Genomic DNA, 21,228 nt, shown 5'->3' with positions numbered 1-21,228 from the left:
ATAAGAACTCCTGTTGCCGCACATCAAGCCAGCACTCGATTTAGTCAATGTTTAGTTTAGTCAATGTTTAATTTAGTCATCCTGGGGAATGTGAAGTAGTACCTCATTGTGGTTTCAAGTTGTACTTCCCTGATGACAGGGCCGGGACTAAGCCCGTTGCCATCGAGAAGATGCCAACTCACAGTCAAGCGCTTAACCACTGCGCCTCCAGGGCTTCCGGACCAGAACTAGGATAAGGCAAATGAAATACCACCTTGGGCACAAAATTTAGAAGGCCACCAAAAACTCAGTAATTAAGATAAAGCATATTTTAGTACAATATTTTTTTAAATGAAATTAGTACAGACAATCCGTATTGAACAAAACATCAAAATTTTAAATAAAGATGTGCCATGCTGAGCCCAGTTGGAGCCTAAGGAAAAAGGAAAAATCAGCAATAGTGATTGTTTTAGGGGAAGGTGACATCTACTAGAACTTTTCTTGTTAATTTGTAAAAAAAAAAAAAAAAATTGTTAATTTGTAGGAGTATTTAATATACTCCAGATATGTTAGATATGAGTCTTCTGCTGATATGTACATCAATAATATCTTCTCCCAGTCTGTGGTTTGCTTTTTTACTTATTTAGTGATTTCTGTTGATAAACAAATGTTCTTAATTTTATTGAGGTCTAATTAATCTTTTCTCTTATGCTTAGTCCTTTTTTGTACCTAGTTAATTAATTTTAGTCTATGAAGTGAAGTATAATCAAGGTTCATTTCTTCCATGTGACTATCCAATTGACTCAGGACCATTTTTTACAAGTATGATCCCTTTCTCCCTCTAAACTGTAATGTCAATTTATTGACAGTTGGGTGACCATATATATTAGGGTATGTGTGTAGATTCTGAATTCTGTTGCAGTAATCTATTTGTCTACACTTGAGCCCAAGCATGTATGCTTTAATTACTGCAGTTCTATTTACTCACAAATGTCTTGGCGGTTCTGGATCCTTTGAATTTCCATAAAAATTTATAATCAGCTTATCAATTATCATACCCACGCATACACATTCACACATTAAAAAAAATATATCTTCTATTATTTTGACTGGGATTGCTTTGAATCTATAGATAACTTAGGAGGAAACTGAGATCTTAACAATATTGTGTCTTCTAATTCGTGAATATGAGATATATTTCAATTCACTTACACTTTTTGTTTGTTTTATTTCTCTCAGCAACGGTTTTTGTTCTTCCATTTAGAATTCTCATACACCTTTCACTGGATTTATTCCTAGGCATTTGGTGTTTTTGATGTTATTGTAAATGGGATTTTTACAACTTATATTCCCAACTATTTGTTGATAGTACGTAAAATCAATTTACTTACACCTGATTTTTAGGTATTGAGCTTGTTCCTAGCAACCTTGCAAAATTCATTTAATAATTCTAGTAATTTGCAGATTCTTTCCAACTTACAATATAGACAATCATGTCATCTGTGAAATTTATTTTTTCCTTTCCAGTCATTAAAACATTTACTTATTTTGTTCTATTATCGCACTGGCTAGGACATCAATTCAATGTTTCACTCGTTCCTTGAGATGAAAGCTTAGATGGTTGGTTTTCAACTTTTTTCTTTTCTCATATATTCATTTAAAGCTATAAATTTCCTCTTTAGCATTGCTTCAGCTTAATCCTCCAAATTTTGATATGCATTTTTTTAATCTTTTATTTAAAATATTTTTAATTTTTATTGTGATTACTTTTTTAATCTACTGGTTATTCAAAAGTCTGTTGTTTAATTTTCACCCATCCAGGGATATTGGAATTATTCTTCTGTTGTTGATGGCTAGTTAGCCCTGGTGACACAGTGGTTAAAAGTTCAGCTGCTAACTAAGATGCTGGTAGTTTGAATCCACCAGCCCCTCCTTGGAAACCATATAGGGCAGTTCTACTGTGTCCTATAGTGTCACTATGAATCAACTTGATGGCAGCAGGTTTGGTTTTGGCTTAATCATTGATTATAATGCATATAATTTCATTTCTTTGAAATTTGTTAGAACTTGCTTTATGAAAGGCATATAGTTTGTTTTGGAAAATGATCCATGCACATTCAAAAAGAATGCAAACACTACGGTTTTAGGAAGCGGTGTTCTAGTTCTCTCAATTACGTCAGAGTGTTTAGTTAAGTTGTTCAAATATTCTTCATTGTTTTTACTGATTTTGAGATTGCTTATTGTGTTACCAAGAGGAGTTTGTTAAAATCAGTAATTATAATTATGAATTTTCCTATTTCTCCTTTTTGTCTGTCATTTTTTTTTATATTTGATGTTATTAAATGCATACTTTATTAAATTTTTGTTTCTCCTAGGTAAATTGATGCTTTTGTCATTCTAAAATTCCCTCTTTATTTCCAGGAATAGTTTTCACTTTAAAGTCTAATTTCTGTGATATTAATAGAGCCATCCCATGGTTTCTTTGGTTAGTATTTTCTTGATTTTTCTTTTTTTCCATCCTTCCAATTTTATTCTGTGACCTTATATTTAAAATATATTTCTTGTAAATATCAATAGTTGGGTAGTGATTTTTTTAAATATCTATTCTGACAGTTTTTGTCTTCCAATTGGTATTTTTAATCCTTTTCAAATTAATATAATTATTGATATAGTTAGTTTTGAGTCTATCATCCGTCTACTCACTTTCTGTTGTTCCATGTGTTTGTGTTTTCTTATTTCACCTTTCTTAACTTCTTTTGAATTAATTATTATTCTATTTTATCTACGCTTTAGTTATACATTCTTATTTTAGTAATATCTTATGGGTTATAATATTCATGTCTGGCTTACAAGTATGTTGTTGGTTTTATTATTTCCTGGATTTTTCCCTATGTTTTAAATTTTTATCATTAAAATATAAATTAAGCATACACAAAGTAGTCAGGTCTTAAATATGACTATCTATTCTTTTTTTTTTTTCTCCCTTAGAAAGAGTGGCCTGGTGATCTACTTCTGAAGAATCAGCCAATGAAAACCCTATGGATCATAACAGCTAACAACAATCACCATTTTTTCTACTTTCTGAGTCAATAATTTCTGCCTTTAAAATTCCCTCACTCTGCCTATTTTCATGAAGTTTTGTTTTGTAAAGCTTTTAATTTGAATATTTAATTTATTCATTTTTCTAATGTTTTTGACTAAAAAGAAAGCATTTAAATCCAAACATTCTCTTCTCATGACAACTTTAAGAAATTCCATGTGTTTTGCATGCAGTGTTCTTATTATCATTGATATATATTACTATTTTACATTATATGTTATATATTATTGTTTTGCATTTAAACAAATACATTCCATCAAGATTGTTTGCATTTGAATCATCCAATTTTTGATCATGACTTTTAGTGCAGCCCCAAATTGAATTTTACAGTGCTATCTATCCCTCCCATAGAAACAATAAGGAAAAAAAAAAACCTCACCTACTTTATTTCACACAAAACCAACCAATTTTGTTTTGACTTACTTCCAGCCCAAAATTAGCCTAAGAAAACCTTTTGGATCAAAATAGAACATTGTCTCATTTGCTTTGGACACATCATCAGGAGAGATTAATCACTGGAAGAGGACATGGTGTTTGGTGAAGCAGAGAACCAGCAAGGGAAAGGGAGCCTTGCCATGAGGGTGGATTGGCACAATAGCCTTAAGCAGGGACTCAAACATGCTGGCAATAGCGAGGATGACTCAGCACTGGGCAATGTTTTGTTCTGTTGTACAAAGGGTCATCACCAGTTAGAACTGACTTAATAGCAACTATCTACCTGTCGTCTGTCTACTTCCAACCCAAGGAAAGTCACCCAATGGGAAAAAAAAGAATTCCAAACTTTGAAGGAAGAGCCAAAATGAATTATATTAAGATCAGTTCACCATACAAATTCAGCAGTGATACAGTATTTCCATCAACAATATTTAATTAGTATCAATCCAAGGAATAATATTTTTAAAATTTTCAACAAAAAGGTATCTAAGATAGCTTATTATGAGTACATTGGCTTTATAAAACACTGTGAACCCATTCGGGAATTTCCTTTAGCCTCAGCTGCCCACCCACCCTTCACATCCATTCATTCAACAAATGATACAGAGATTCTACAGTGCCTATTAAGCTCAAAAAACAAACCGAACCCAGTGCCGTCAAGTTGATTCCGACTCATAGCGACCCTATATGAGCCTATTAAGCTAAAAAAAAAAATAGGGCCTGTTAATTTAGAGGTAAATAAGACAAATATGGTCAATGCCTTCTGGGATCATATAGTCCAATGTGAAAGAAAAACATTAAACGAATTAGATAAATAATTCTTTGTCTACCGTTGTGACACACTCAAAAAATACATAGGGCACAGAGTGGTTATAACAAGAGATCTGAACTGCAGTCTCAGGCTGCTGAATCATTTATATAAGTCAACCCCCCAATGCACTATAAAGAAGGCAAAAACACAATCGTGGGATAACTATGTCTAAATAAACTTCTCTGAATACAAACTGAATCAACAAAAAACTAGCTAAAAAAAACCTTGGAGATATCTATAGAGAAAACTATGAAAACAACACAAAAATTCTGGCTCATAAAAGAATACAGAGCTTGAGAGATAAACAGTGTGAAATAGGCAAACTTTAGTTAGTTCTGTACTCTCAAAGTACAAATTAAAACCGGGTATAATATAAAAAACTAGACTATGAAACAATTGTCTAAGATGTAAAAGGAAGCAAGCTGTGATAATAATACCATAGCAGAATTAAAAATTGTTCTAGGTGTTGAGAACAGCCTACTAGGCATACTGGAAAACTGAATTAGTGACAGTATGTGGAACTTTTAAGAAGTTGTTAGAGAATGCAGTGGAAAGGTCGGAATAGAATATAATGAAAGAAGAGATAATAGCTAAGGAAGACAAAGAATAAGGACAAACTGTATTAAAGGAACAAACAAATGGAACCAAATTCACAAAGTTATAAATGAAGAAAAAAAAACATTTTTTTTGAAGAAAGTGACTATAGAAAGTAGAATTGTTCATCAAATTCAAATAAATAGTTTTTTTTTAAATAGTGGTTGTTATATTAGTTTTTGTCTGTGATTCCCAAAATTTATACAATAGATGTGTAATTTTAAAGTAATGTATTTTTCTGTATTTGTAATTTTTTTTTAATTTTAGAATAGTTTTAGGTTTACAAAAAAATTGCAAAGATAGCATAAGAGATTTCTACATACCCCATATCCAGTTTACCCTGTCATTAACATTTTACATTAATATGGTACATTCGTTATACTTAACGAATTGATACATTAATCTTAACTAAAGTCCATAGTTTATTCCTATTTCTTTATTTTCACCTAACATCCTTTTTCTGTTCCAGGATCTCATCCAGGATACCACAATACATTTGGTCATTGTGTCTTCTTAAGTTCCTCTTGGCTATGACAGTTTCTCAGGCTTTCCTTATTGTTGATGGTCTTGCCAGATTTTTGTTGCTGTTGTTGTTTATTTTATTTATTTTTTGCACCTAAACAAAATATTAAGTACCTTTAAAATATTGATGTGGGATTATTTCATTCTGTCCAAACCTATTAGATACCTTCCAAAAGTTTCCTAATTCAGTCCTACAAATTCTTGGAACTGTGAGCATTTCCTGTTCAAAAATGTGACCTGTACAAAATTTCCCAGATTTCAGGAAAATATATATATATATATACAATCTTCTAATTTAAAAGATGATTGATTTGCAAATGATGCAGCCAGGTTTGCTTCTCTGAAAGCTTCCATTGGGTCAGATGCACATGGCAGACTCTTGCTATATCTTCACAGGATGCTCCATATTCCAAGGCAAGATCAGCTTTTTTTACCATGTCATCAGCTCCTCCTGTTCCTGTAATATGTACTTCCAATATTCTGTCCATTGATTTCTGCCCATATATCTTTACCATGCCATCTGCACTAGCATTTGTCTTAGCTCTGCTGTTAACAGCAAATGGGAGTTTCCCAACCTCGGGCTCAATACCTTCTTTCAACTGCTTTTCTGATTTTCCAACCCAAGCAACTTCAGGTTGTGTGTAAATCACCCATGGCACACAACTGTCGTCATTGCCTTCATCTTCTGCTTTGAAAGCCCGCATCGGGCCAACAACCACATCACCAATATCATAGATGTTTGGAACGTTAGTTTGGAATCTAGTATTCACTGGAATTCTACTCTGAGATCTAGTTCAATTCCACGGTCCTCTAGTCCCAAATTCTGAGGAAAGAGTCATCAGCCAATGCAAACCAAGAGTACATCACAAGTGATAAATTCATCTTTACCACCCAAAGCAGCTTCAGTAAAAACGTCAGTTTTTCCATCTGACTTCTTGGAAGCACTAGTAATCTTTGTATTCAATTTAAATCCCCTTTTTTTTTGAAGGATATGTTGAAAGCTTTAGGTTATGTCAATTTTGAGTAGTGATGGTCAGGCATTTTGTAGAATGTCCTTCAACTGGTATTTATCTGATGTTTTTCTCATGATTCAGCTGACATTATGTGTTTTGGGGAGGACAATCACAGAGCTAAAGTGCCATTCCATAACATCATTTCAAGGATACATATAAGTACAGACTCAGAGGCATTTATTTTACAGTTTGGTCAGTAATCCAACCCTACTTAATTTTTTTTTTTTTTTTTTGGCTGAAGTTGTTCCGGCTTTGATCATTGGAAACTCTTTCAGTTGACTCCGGGTATATGTCCCCATCATTGTTTGTTTGTTGTTCTTTTCAGTACTTCCTTGCTTTCTGACACTAAAAGATGCTCCAGGCTCATCTTTATATTTCCTGTTCCAGTCCTAGAATCAGTCATTTCTCTGAAGAAAACTGGCTAGTTTTACTAGAACAGTGTAAGAAACCAAGATCTGTGAAATAGATGTGCTCATTGCTACTGGGATGTACTGCTTCTAGAAGTGTGTTCCTAAGTTAACAAAGCAAGGAAATATATGTAGATACTAACCCATTGTCTAGTTATCTAGTGCTGCTATAACAGAAATACCACAAGTGAGTGGCTTTAACAAACAGGAAATTATTTCCTCACAGTTTAGGAGGCTAAAAGTCCAAATTCAGGGTCCTGGTTCTAGGGGATCAAGGTGCCAGCACTAGAAGAAGACATTCTCTCTCTGCAGGCTCCGGAAGAAGGCCCTTGTCTTTTTGAGCTTCTGCTCCTGGGCAATCTTCGTGTGGCTTGGCATCTCCACCCATCTCTCCTCTGCTCACATGTTTAATCTCTTTTATATCTCAAAAGAGATTAACTCAAGATACACCCTACACTAACTCTGCCTCATTAACATAACAAAGATAACCCTTTCCCAGATGGGATTATAACTATACACATAGAGGTTAGGATTTAAAAACACATTTTTGGGAAACATAATTGAATCCGTAATGCCCATGTATATATACACATCTGTAAATACTTCTATATGTAACCAAACTGTAACTATATGAAGTTAATTTTGAGTTCATTTGGATGTCTGCAACTCTAATCCACTACCTTTTGGGTCATTCTAGCCTTCTCCATCGGTGTCTATAACCTCCTACTTAAACAGTGAGACACTAGCTCCTACCATCTGCATTCCATTTACTTAATGATTTAATTCCAGTATGCATGTATAGTGGTTTCAAAATTGTTAACCTGCACTGATTAAGAGCTCGGCTGCTAGCCAAAAGGTTGACAGTTCGAGTCCACCACCTACTCCTTGGAAACCTTATGGAGCAGTTCTAATCTGTCGTATATGATTGCTATGAGTCGGAATCAACTCAACGGCAACAGGTTTGATTTTTTTGATGCTCCCATGGGAAACAATGTTATCAACTAGAGAACAGTGTTTACATACATTTCCTTTTCCCTTTAATCCTGCAGATTCCACTCATTTCCAGAATTGCCAAGTCTACACATTTTCCCCCACCCCATTCAGTAATGTTTCATATATTTGTAATACAGCTATTTTATCACATTCTGCATTCCATTTTGGAATACTCAAACTCCTGATTGTTTGCATACATTAAGGTTCATTCTTTGTGTGGTAAAGTTCTATCTGTTTTCAAAAATACATACTGTTATGTATCCAGTATTACAGTGCCGTACATAATAGTTTCACCACCCTAAAAAGTATCCCCTGTACTTTACCCATTCTACCCTCCAACACTCTACTCTCTCTGAACCCCTGTCAACAACTGATTTTTTACAGACTGCATCACACAGTAAGTAGCCTTTTTAGATTGATTTATTTCATTTATGAATAGGCATTCGTGATTCATTTACGCTATTGCATTGGTTGATAGTTCGTTCCCTTTTTTTTTTAATTGCTGAAGAGCGTTCCGTTATGTGAATCTATGAATGTTTGTTTATTCATTTACTTATGGAAGGACATCTTGGTTGCTTTCAGCTATTATGAATAAAGCTTCTGGTAACACATTTGCATGCTAATTTTTGTGTGGGTGTGAGTTTTCATATCAGTTGGGTAGATACCTAAGGGCGTGATTGCTAGGTCATATGATAAGATAATGTTTAGCTCTGTAAAAAAGCTGCCAAGTTGTTTTCCAAAGTGGCTGTACCATATTGCATTTCCACCAGCAATAAATGAGAATGTTGTTTTGCATCCTTCACCAGCAATTAGCACTGTCAGATTTTTGGATTTTAACTATTCTGATAGATGTGTAGTAGTATCTCATTGTTGTCGCAGTCTGTGTTTCGCTAATGATAAATGATGTTGGGCATATTTTCACACACTCATTTATCATCTGTGTGCCTTATTTGATGAGGTGTCTGCCCAGATCCCTTGCTTATATTTTAATTGAGTAGTTTGTTATCTTTTTTTTTTTTTTGAGTTTTAAGAGTTCTTTGTATATTTTGGATAGAAGTCCATTATCAGACACGTTTTACAAATGCTTTGTTCCAGTATGTAGCTTGTCTAGTCATTCTTTTAACAATGTCTTTCATAGAGCAGTCATTTTTAATTTTAATGAAGTCCAAATTACCTATTTTTTTTTCTTTCATAGATCCTGTTGTTGGTATCATATCTAAAAAGCCATCACAGAATGAAGGTCACATAGATTTTCTCCTGCATTTTCTTTTAGAAGTTCTATACTTTTGTATTTTACAATTATGTCCGTGATCCTGAGTTATTATTATTTTTTTTTTGAAAGGTCTTAAGTGTATGTCTAGGCTCATTATTTTACATATGGATGTTCAATTGTCCCAGCTCGATTTACTGAAAACACTACCTTTTCTTCATTTAATTTTCATTATTTTTAATCACTGATAAGGATACATATTCTGAAATATCTCCAAGTTATAATCAGTTTCTTAGTAAAACAAGCAATTATTTGTCTCACTAATGGCCTAGGCATTGAGGAAAAAAAAAAATCCAGGTTCTAGATGTTCATGTTTTATTGTGTTTTCAGTACCCCATTCTAGTGACAACTTTTTTTTTTTGTACTTTAGCTGACAGTTTACAGAGCAAACTAGTTTCTCATTAAACAGTGCACATATTGTTTTATGACATTGCTTAACAACCCCATGACACCTCAACACTCTCCCTTCTTAACCTTGGGTTCCCTATTACCAGCTTTCCTGTTCCCCCCTGCCTTCTAGTCCTTGCCCCTGGGCTGGTATGCCCCTTTAGTCTCGTGTTGTTTTATGGGCCAGTCTAATCTTTGCTGAAGGGTGAACCTCTGGAGTGACTTCATTACTGAGCTAAAAGGGTGTCCGGGGGCCATAATCTCAGGGTTTCTCCAGTCTGTGTCAGGCCAGTAAGCCTGGTCTTTTTTTGCAAGTTAAAATTTTGTTCTACATTTTTCTCCAGCTCTGTCTAGGACCCTCTATTGTGATCCCTGTCAGAGCTGCCAGTGGTGGTAGCTGGGCACCATCTAGTTGTACTGGACTGAGTCTAGCGGAGATGTGGTCCTTTAGTCCTTTGAACTAATCTTTCCCTTGTATCTTTAATTTTCTTCTTTCTCCCTTGCTCAAGAGGAGTGAGACCAGTGGAGTATCTTAGATGGCCACTCACAGGCTTTTCAGACCCCAGATGCTACTTTCCAAAGGAGAATATAGAATATTCTCTTTATAAACTATGTTATGCCAATTGAGCTAGATGTTCCTCAAGATCATGGTCCCCACAGCCCTCAGCCCAGCAATTCGGTCCCTCGGGGAGTTTGGATGTGTCTGTGGAGCTTCCATGACCTTGCCTTTTACAGTTTGTGCTGGCTTCCTTAGTATTGTGTACTGCCTTACCCTTCACCAAAGTTACCATTTATTTATTGTCTATGTAGTGTTTTTTCATCCCCACCCTTCTCCTCCCTTATAACCATCAAAAAAGATTTTTGTGTGTGTGTGTGTACTTTTCATGAGGGTTCTTTTTTTTTTCTTTATTCATCTTTTTTTATGCTGTGCCTTCTTCCAAAGAATGTAAACTCCACAAAGGCAGAATTTTTTTATTGTACTTTAGATGAAAGTTTACAGAACAAACCTTTTTCATGAGTTTTTGCAGTAGTGCTCTCATACAGTATTTGTCCTTTTATGATTGACTTATTCCACTCAGCATAATGTCCTCCAGATTCATCCATGTTATAAGATGCTTCGCAGATTCATCATTGTTTTATATCCTTGCATAATACTCCACCGTGTGTTTATACGGTAGTTTGTTTATCTATTCATCTGTTGACAGTCACCTAGATTGTTTCCATCTTTTTGCTATTGTGAATAATGCTGTAATGGACATGGGTGTGCATATATCTATTCATGTGACGACTCTTATTTCTCTAGCTTATAATTCTAGAAGTAGGATTGGTGGATCATAATGTATTTCCATTTCTAGCTTTCTAAGGAAGCACCACCTCATTTTCGAAATAGTTATATCATTTTGCATTCCCACCAGCAGTGCATGAGTTCCGATTTCCCCACAGCTTCTCCAACATTTATTTCCTGTTTTTTTGATTCTTGCTACTAATGCCAGGGTAAGGTGGTATCTCATTGTGGTTTTAATTTGCATTTCTGTAATGGCTAGTGATGGCGAGTATTTCTTCATGTGTCTGTTGGCCTCTCAAATGCCTTCTTTAGTGAAGTGTCTCTTCCTTTGCCCATTTTTTAATTAGATTATTTGTCTTTTTGTTGAAGTGTGATTTTCTTATAGATTTTAGAGATTAAAACTTTGGTTTGTAATAGCCAAAAAAAATTTTTTTCCCAGTCTGTAGTTTCTCTTTTTACTCGTCTGGTGAAGTCTTTTTATGAATATAGATGTTGAATTTTTAGAAGATCCCAGTTATCTAGCTTATCTGCTGGAGTTTGTCTGTTGTTGGCTATGGTTTTTATCCTGTTAATGCAATGTATTGGGGCACCTAGCATTGATCTATTTTTTCTTCTATGAACATTATAGTTTTTGGCTTTATGTTTAGGTCTTTGATCCATTTTGAATTAGTTTTTGTATACGGTGTGAGGTATAGGTCCTGTTTCATTTTTTTGCAGATGGTATCCAATTTTGCCTGCACCACTTATTAAAAAGACTGTCTTTTCCCCATTCGATGGACTTTGGTCCCTTGTGGAAAATCAGGTGACCGTAGGTGGATAGATTTATGTCTGTGTTCTCAATTCTGTTCCATTGGCCAATGTATCTGTCGTTGTACTAGTACCAAGCTGTTTTGACTACCATAGCTAGGTAGCAAGTTCTGAAGTAGTGTGAGTCCTCCTACTTTATTCTTCTTCTTCAGTAGTGTTTTACTTATCCAGGGCTTCTTCCCTTTCCTTATAAAGTTAGTGATTAGTTTTCCATCTTTTTAAAGGATATTTTCGGTATTTGGATCAGGATTGCATTGTATTTGTAAAAAGCTTTGGGTAGAATTGTCATTTTCACAATATTGAGCCTACCTATTTTTTATCCATGAGCAAGATGTTTTTCCATCTATGTAGAACACTTTTGGTTTCTTGCTATAGTGTTTTGTAGTTTTCTTTGTATAGGTCTTTTACATCCCTGGTTAGATTTATTCTGAAGTTTTTTGTTGTTTTTTTTTTTAGAGGCTATTATAAAGCAATCCCTTGATTTCCTTTTCATCATTCTTTTTATTGGTGTATAGAAATCCAACTGATTTTTTTATGTTTATCTTGAATCCTGCCACTCTGCTAAATCTTTCTATTAGTTTCAGTAGTTTTCTTGTGGAGTCTTTTGGTTTTCTACATATAGCATTATATCATCCTCAGTTAGGGACAGTTCATCTTCTTCATTATCAATTTGGATTCCCTTCATTTCTTTTTCTTGCCTTATTGGTCTAGCTAGGACTTCCAACACAATGTTAAATAGAAGTGGTGATAAAGGTCATCCTTGCCTTGTTCCTATTCTCAAGCAGAATGTTTTCAACCTCTCTCCATTAAAAATGAATTTGGCCCTTGGCTTTGCCTGGATTCCCTTTTTTATGTTGAGAAATTTCTCTTCTATACCTATTTTATTTTGAGTTTTAATCAGGAATGAGTGTTGGACTTTGTTGAATGCCTTTTCTGTGTCAAAAGAAATGATCATGTGATTTTTTTCTTTCTTTTTATTTATGTAGTGGATTATGTTGATTGATTTTCATCATGCTGAACGATCCTTGCATACTGCTGTATCTTTTTTTTTATGATGCTAAATTCTATCGGCTAGAATTTTGTTGAGAATTTTTGCATCTATATTCATGAGAAATATTGGTCTGTAATTTTCTTTTTTGGTGGTGTCTTTGCCTGGTTTTGGTATCGGGGTTATGCTGGCTTCATAGAATGAATTTGGGAGTATAGCTTCCTTTTCTATGTTCTGAAATAGTTTGAGTAGTACTGATGTAAGCTCTTCTCTGAATGTTTGGTAGAATTCTCCAGTCAAGCCATCTGGGCCAGGGCTTTTTTTGGTTGGGAGTTTTTTTGTTTTTTTGTTTTTTTTACTTTTTCAGTCTCTTCTCTTGTTATGGGTCTGTTCAGATTTTCAACATCATTTTGTGTTAGTTTGTATAGAGAGTGTGTCTAGAAATTTTCCATTTACTCTAGATTTTCAAATTTTTGGAGTATAGTTTTTCATAATACTCTATTATGATCCATTTTGTTTCAGTAGGGTCTGTTGTAATTTCCAGCATTTTATTTCTTATTTGGATTATTTGCATCCTCTTCTGTTTTTCTTTTGTCAGTTTGGACAGCGGTTTGTTGATTTTGTTGATCCTTTTAAAGAATCTTCTTTTGGCTTTCTTGATTCTTTCTATCCTCTGTTTAATTTATTTCTGCTCAGATCTTTATTTCCTTTCTTCTGGTGGCTGTGGACTTTTTTTTACTGTTCTCATTCTATTTGTTTGAGTTATGCAGCTAATGTTTTGATTTAGTCCCTTCCTTCTTTTTGGATGTGTGCATCGATTGCTATAAATTGACCTCTGAGGACTGCTTTAATGTGTCCCAAAGGTTTTGCTATGATGTGTTTTCATTCTTGTTTGATTCTAGGAATTTTTTGATTCCATCTCTGATTTCTTCTATTACCCAGTGGTTTTCAAGCAGGATGTTATTGAGTTTCCAGGTAATTGATTTCGTTTTCCTTACTCTTCCTGTTGTTGATTTCTACCTTGATGGCATCTTGTGGTCAGAGAAGATACTTTGTATTATCTAGGTGTTTTGGATTTTTTTGAGGGTTGCTCTGTGGCCTAAGATGTGGTCTATTCTGGAGAATATTCTATGTACGTTGGAAAAGAATGTGTACTTTGTAGCTGTTGGATGGAGTGTTCTATATACGTCTACAAGGTCAAGTTGGCTGATTGTGCCTAGAGACCACTTTTTAAATTGTCAGACATTGAGCTAGATACTGGAGAAAAAATGTTGAGCAAAATAACTCAAATTTAGCACACAGAGAGTTAAAATCTGTCAGGCAAGACAGATGATTAAACAAGCAATTATCAAAAGTATGGTAAGTTTTATAAGAGAAGTATGGAATGATTTTTAACTACAGAGAAGGTATATTCTAGTGTTGAAAGATCAAGAAGAGTTTCCTAAAGGAATATTTAAGTATTATCTTTATGTTGATTTAGAGTCATCCAGGTTAAAACTAGAAATGGGAGAAGTGTGTGTAGGAGAGGTTTTGTCCAGTAAGGAAGTTACAAAGCATAGTTCTTCACAAAATATGACAAAGGAACATAAAATTCAAATGTGCCATGGCAAGAGATAAAGCTAAAGAGGTAGGCAGGGATCTGGTCATAAAAGATACCCAAAGCTATTTTGACAATTATTCTAATGACAATAGTAAAATAATTTCAAAATCAGATTTGCATTTTTGAAAGATCCTTATCACTGCAGTGTGAAAAAGACATGGAGTAGAGCAAGAGTGAAAGTAGATAATAGGGTTCAAAGGTTGTGTGGTAATTCAGGTAAGATATTCTAGCAATCTGGTGTTAAATATAAGAATTGGAATTGAAGAAATAATAGCAGGTAAAATCAACAGAGCTTGTTGACTCATTGGACGCAGGGAAAGAGAAAAGAAAAAAACAAGATAGAAACCAAATTGACTCTGATTTGCAGAGCGAGTTAGAGCATGTTGGCATTTATGTATTAACAAACAGTAAAATAAGCAGAGATTTGGGGAGCAGATCACAAGTTAAGTCCTGGACATGTTGAACTTAGTGTGCCAGGGAGATAATAATATGGATATTTTCAAGATTAGATAGTCCTAGATATCAGGAGAGAAGTTTTTGATTGAAGATACAAGTCTGCAATTTTTCAATAAACTAATTGAAACTGAAGTGAACGAGATTGTTAAGGATTGTCAAAGAACAAAAAGGAGGCAGCATATGATAGTTCTCTGTAGCACTGGCATTTAAAGAAGGGCAGAAAAAGAGGATGTTACCAAAGGAATAATGAGGATAGCTAATAATAATAAGAGGAAAAATATCAAGAGAACATCACACTCAGAAATCAAGGAAAGAGACTGAGAAGCAACAGATGGCCATCAGAGGCAACTGATATTAAGAAGTCAAATTACATAAGGCCTGAAAAATGTCCGTTGGTTTTATCTTTCAAGGAAGTTCTTAGTGATCTTAGTAAAATAAATTTCAGTGAATTTTTTTTGGCAAAATCCAAATTTCGCAGGACTAGTTTTTTAGTTTTTTTTATATAGTGAGCAAGAGTGGACATTTTATAGGTGATTTTTTTTTGGAGGGGATTCTATAAACAGGGATCATGCTGCAAAAGATGAGTTGGTTGCACTGGAGCTGGTCACTTCCATGGCTTTCCACGGACAAAATGTATTACAAATGGGAGAAGGAGCCAGTTTTAAATTTGGCCTACAAAGGCAGTCTGGAGGAATAATGTGACTTCAGTAGTACTCTGTGTGTGGTGAACTATAGAAAATGAGAAAAACTGAAAACCAGACCTAGAGAAACGTGAAACGTCCTTAAAAGACACCTGTCACAAGTCCTTTGCCCATCTTTATCCTTTGTTTTTTCCTTTCTTCTATTCTGTTTCTAGGTAGCACCAACAGTTCGTGATGAATAAGGAAGACTGAAGAATTGATGCCTTTGAACTGTGGTGTTGGTTAAGAATATTGAATATACCATGGACTGCCAGAAGAACAAACAAATCTATCTTGGTAGAAGTACGGACAGAACGTTCTTTAGAAGCAAGGATGGCAAGACTTGTTCTCACATACTTTGGATATGTTATCAAGAGGGATCAGTCCCTGAAAAAGGACATCATACTTGGCAAAGTAGAGGGTCAATGAAAGAAAGACCCTCAACAAGATGGATTGACACAGTGGCTGCAAAAATGGGCTCAAGCATAGCAACAATTGTGAGGATGGTGCAGGACCAGGCAGCATTTTGTTGTGTTGTATACAGGATTGCTATGAGTCAGAACTTACTCGACAGCACCTAACAGAACAGATAACCTAAAGATTAGAGGTTCAAACCCACCCAGTGGCTGTGGAAGAAAGGCCTGATGACCTGTTTCTGTAGAGATTAAAGCCAAGAAAATGCTATGGAGTAGCTCTACTCTGTAACACATGGGGTTGCTATGAGTTGGAACCAATTTGAAGGCAACGGCTTTGTTTTATTTTGTTTTTATTATCCTGCTTCGGTAATGTATGTGTAGTCATCTTGCATCTTGGGACAAGGACAGCACCCTGCCTCTCAGAGGCTTGAAAAAGAGCAGAATACCAGATAAACCATAAGCCTTTGACCTCCAGATATTATTTACATGGCAGATAAATGAACTTCAATCTTGTGGAAGGTATTGTTATTTTGAGTTTTTTATCACTCTGAGCAGAATACGATTCTAACTAATAAACATGTCCTCCCTAAATAATTAACTTCAACCCTGCAGGTTAGTCTGTGTATTTGGTGACAGAAAGTTGAATGAGCTTTTCCTCTGATAGCTTCTATCTAATATATGGAATAGGAATAAAGGGTATTTGCACGTCATTAAAGATAGCTCTTCAGGTTGAAGGTTTGAGCAAGCCAGAAAATGTTTGAAGTAATAACCGTGGGAAATGTGAAGTAAACTAGCCTGGAAAATAGTACAGTTATTATTACTACCATGAAAATAATAGTTACAGGCATCAATGAGGGCCAATTTGAGCCTGATGAGAATGAATATTTAATGATGTCAGTTTTATAACATTCCTTGTTATTTATTGAATTTCTTACTATATTACTTTTGAATTGAATTTATTGTTATTTAACTTTTTTGTTAGATAAAACTCCATGAAACATAAATGTCTAGATCAATACATTGTCACAGAAATAATACCTGTGTAACCCGTTCCCGGGTCAAGAAATATAACGTGAACAGCCTTTTTGAGTCTCTTCCCATACAATGTCCCTCCCTCTCTTTCCAATCTTAACTTTTAGAACCATAGTATAGTTTTAGCTGTTCTTGACATTTTATCCAATGGCACTATAATCTAGTAATAGTAGTAGCATCTGAAGTCACACTCTGTCTAACTTCAGGAGGAGGAATGAGAATCAAGATCAGGATCAGTTCAAAGCTGATTCCTACGAAGTGGAAGTCAAATAGACTTCCACTTTCCAACTTTTTTACCAATTCTGAAACCAGATGTCCTCCCCCCACGACACTCTCTCCTTTCCTCTGGTTTTTGATAATTTGTTGCAGCGGCCACACAGAACTCACAGACCACACTCAGAGTTATGGGGTTTGTCAGGGAAGTAATAGGAAACAAAGAAAAGACCAAAATGGATGTCAGAAGAGACTCTGAAACTTGATCTTGAATTTCGAATAGTGTCATGGATTGAATTGTGTCTGAAAAATATCTGTCAACTTGGCCGGGTCATGATTCCATTCTATGATTGTCTACCATTTTATCTTCTGACATGATTTTCCTATATGTTGTGAATCCTATCACTATGATGTAATAAAATGGATTAGCAGCAATTATACTGATGAGGTCTACAAGATTAGGCAGTGTCTTAACCAATCTCTTTTGAGATACAAAAGACAGAAGCAAGCAGAGGGACATGGGGGCCTCATGCCACCAAGAAAGCAGTGCTGGGAACACAGCGCATCCTTTGGGCCTGAGGTTCCTGTGCTGAGATGCTCCCAAACGAAGGGAAGACTGATGCATCACAAGGACCTTCCTCCAGAGCCGACAGAGAGAGAAAGTCTTCTTCTCTAGCCAGTGCCCTGAATTCAGAAGTCTAGCCTACTGGACTGTGAGAGAATAAACTTCTCTTTGTTAAAGCCATCCACTTATGGTATTTCTGTTACAGCAACACTAGGTGACTAAGAAGCTAAAGTGAAGGGAAGAAATGATGAAGTAAAAGAGTTGAACAGAAGATTTCAAAGGGTTGCTAGAGAAGACAAAATAAAGTATTATAAAGACATGTGCAAATCCTGGAGATGGAAAACCAAACAGAAAAAACACACTCTGCTTTTCTCAAGCTGAAAGAACTGAAGAAAAAATTCAAGCCTCAAGTTGCAATACTGAAGGATTCTATGTGGAAAAATATTAAATGACTCAAGAAGCATCAAAAGAAGATGGAAGGAATACACAGAGTCACTATATCAAAAGGAATTGGTCGACATTCAACCGTTTCAGGAGGTACTATATGAGCAGGAACCAATGGTACTGAAGGAAGGAGTCCAAGCTGCACTGAAGGTATTGATGAAAAACAAGGGTTCAGGAATTGATGGAATAGTAGTTGAGATGTTTCAACAAATGGAAGTGCTCATTTGTTTATGCCAAGAAATTTGAAAGACAGCTATCTGGCCAACCAACTGGAAGAGATCTATATTTATGCCTATTCCCAAGAAAGGTTTGATCCCACCGAATGAGGAAATTATTGAACAATATCATTAATATCACAGGCAAGTAGAATTTTGCTGAAAATCATTCAAAGGTGGTTACAGCAGTATATCAATAGGGAACTGCCAGAAATTCAAGACAGAAGAGGATGTGAAACCAGAGATATCATTGCTGATGTCAGATGGATACTGGCTGAAAGCAGAGAATACCAGAAGGATGTTTACCTGTGTTTTATTGACTATGCAAAGACATTCTACTGCATGGATCATAACAAATTATGAATAACATTGGGAAGAATGGGAATACCAGAACACTTAATTGTGCTCGTGAGGAACCTGTACATAGATCAAGAGGCAGTCAAACAGCAAAAAGGGATATGGCGTGGCTTAAAGTCAGAAAAGGTGTGCTTCAGGGTTGTATTCTTTCACCATACCTATTCAATCCATATGCTGAGCAAATAATCCTAGAAGGTGTATATGAAGAAGTATTGAGTATACCACTGACTGCCAAAAGAAAGAACAAAACTGTCTTGGAAGAAGTACAACCAGAACGCTCCTTAGAAGCGAGGATTTAGATACCGTCTCACATAGTTCAGACATATTGTCAGGATGGAGCAGTCCCTGAAGAAGGGCATCATGCTTGGTAAAGTAGAGGGTCAGCGAAAAAGAGGGGGACCCTCAATAAGATGGATTGACACAGCAGCTGCAACAATGGGCTTAAACATAACAATGATCGTGAGGATGATGTAGGACTGGGTACTGTTTTGTTCTGTTGTACATAGGGTCGCTCTGAGTCGGAACTGACTAGATGGCACCTAACAACAACAACAGGTTACAACTCAGTATCGGGACCAATTTAGAAGTTATAGCAACAACTCAAAAGACAGGATATAGTTCACTGATCAGAACTGCTTCCAACCAAGATAGCTCTCAGCTTCTTCTTGGCAGTGCCCATAGAAAGGCCTCACTCTCGGCCACGGTGCAGCCTTGCTTTGGTCTGGCCTCTGCCCTGCTTGGGCAAGTGTTACAACTCTTCAGCTCCACCAGTAAGTACCTGGAAGCACCCCACTCCTCCAGGAAGCCTCCCGCATGAAGGCACTTAGCTCTTTCACTCAGTAGGCTGGCAAACACACTGCAGCTGCCTCGCTCTATAGGCCAGGAAGCTCCCTGCAGCCATGTCACGGTGGTCTCTTGATTCTCATTGTGCACACTGTCTTGTGCTGTCTGGTGCTATCTTGCACTGTCTGTCTCCAGTGTTAGAGCTCTCTCTGTCTCTTGGGTCTTGGGCATTCTCAGTGCAGAGAACTTGGGGCCAAAGGATGCACTCTGCTTCTGGCTCTTCTTCTTAATGGTAGTAAGGTCCCCTTCAACCTCCGTGAGATTGGTCCTTATAAACTTAGCAATATGGAAAAACTGACCAGTCCCCGTGGTAGGCCACAGCCACTGAGTTTGCATAGTAATTGACCAATACCTGCAGGGGTTTTACTTACCTTATTTGCAAGTAAACTAACTAATCCCTTTGCAAAATTGTGGCTTAGCAAATCATCTTAGCAGAACTGCAAACCCAGGGCCAGAAAGGCCATACTGTATTTTTACACAAATAATGTGAGCCTTCTATGTTTTTTTCTATGTTTATTTGCCAACCACTCCCTCCCCCCAGAGGTATTTTCAGAAGTGTTGCTATGCCAATTTTTTTAACATGTTCTTTTCAGAAATTAGCATAGAATGCTTATGAAAATACCTCCCAGGGGGTGGGGGGAGCAGTCAGCAAACAGAAGTAGAAGGCTTGTGTTGTTTGCATAAAAATACAGTATAAAAAGAGAAACCCATTGCTCTGCAGGTACCATTACAATCTGTCTTCTTCTGTGTCTGGCCTCTCATATTCAATAATATTTGTGATATTTACCAATTTTATTGTCTATAGCTGTAGTTTGCTAATTTTCTTTGATGTTTGTTATTCCATTATATGAATATGTTGTGATTAATTTGTCTGGTGTACTGTAGATGAACATTTGGGTTATTTCCAGTTGTGAGGTACTAAAAGCCATGCTGCTATGAATGGTCTTGCACAAGTCTCTTAATACAAATAGGCATACCTTCCTATTGCATACATGCACAGGAATAGAATTATAATTTATGGTGTAATTACACCTTAGACTTAATAGAATGTCAAACTGTGTTTCAATGTGGCAATACAAATTTGTACTCCCACCAAATTGCCTAAGATTTCCTAAGGGTCACATCCAGGCCAACACATGGAAATATCAAACTTTTAATTGTAGCAAGTCCAATGGGGATGCACTATTATCTCATTGTGCTTTTAATTTGTACTGGAGTGACTATTAAAGAGGTTGATCATCTCTTTACATATTTACTGGCCTTTTAGATATCTTATTTTGTGAAGTGTATTAAGACTTTACCAATTTTTTAAAATTCTGTCTTTTCATATTGATTTGTGGAAATTAAATATTCTGAATATAACCTCTTTTTTGTAGATATATATATATAAAATATATATATCCCAAATCTATTTCACTGTATGGCTTTCATCCTTATTCAATTAATTGTGTCTTGTGGTGAATTTTGTGGTGAATAGACATTTTTAAGTTTAATGAAGTCCAGTTATCAATCCTTTACTACTGGTGCTTTTAGTACACTTTTTGAGCAATCTATATACCAAAATGCAGAGAATTTTCACCTATATTATCCCATAGAGACTTTACATTTTGGTATTCTTATTTAGGTCATAATCTACCTGTTTTTTTACAGTGTAAGGTATCAATAGTATTTCACCTTATTTCTATGAAATATTAATTTGACCAAACACCATTAAAAAAAAAACTTTCTTTGTCCATTCATTTGGAATGTCACATTTGTCATATATAGAAGTTCTTGTAGGCACGGAGACATTTCTAAATTCTCTATTTTAATTTCA

General features: G+C 35.7%; 1 pseudogene; it reads right to left on the bottom strand.

Moving 5' to 3' along the window:
• Positions 1 to 5,699: 5,699 nt before the first annotated feature.
• On the bottom strand, positions 5,700 to 6,459 carry LOC100657996 (dihydrolipoyl dehydrogenase, mitochondrial-like; annotated as a pseudogene).
• Between the last annotated feature and the right edge of the window lie 14,769 nt (positions 6,460 to 21,228).

Source organism: Loxodonta africana, chromosome 8 (genome assembly GCF_030014295.1).
Source record: "Loxodonta africana isolate mLoxAfr1 chromosome 8, mLoxAfr1.hap2, whole genome shotgun sequence".
Lineage (NCBI taxonomy): Eukaryota > Metazoa > Chordata > Mammalia > Proboscidea > Elephantidae > Loxodonta > Loxodonta africana.
Note: the sequence above shows the minus strand (reverse complement) of the source record. Positions and strands in the feature narration are given on the sequence as shown.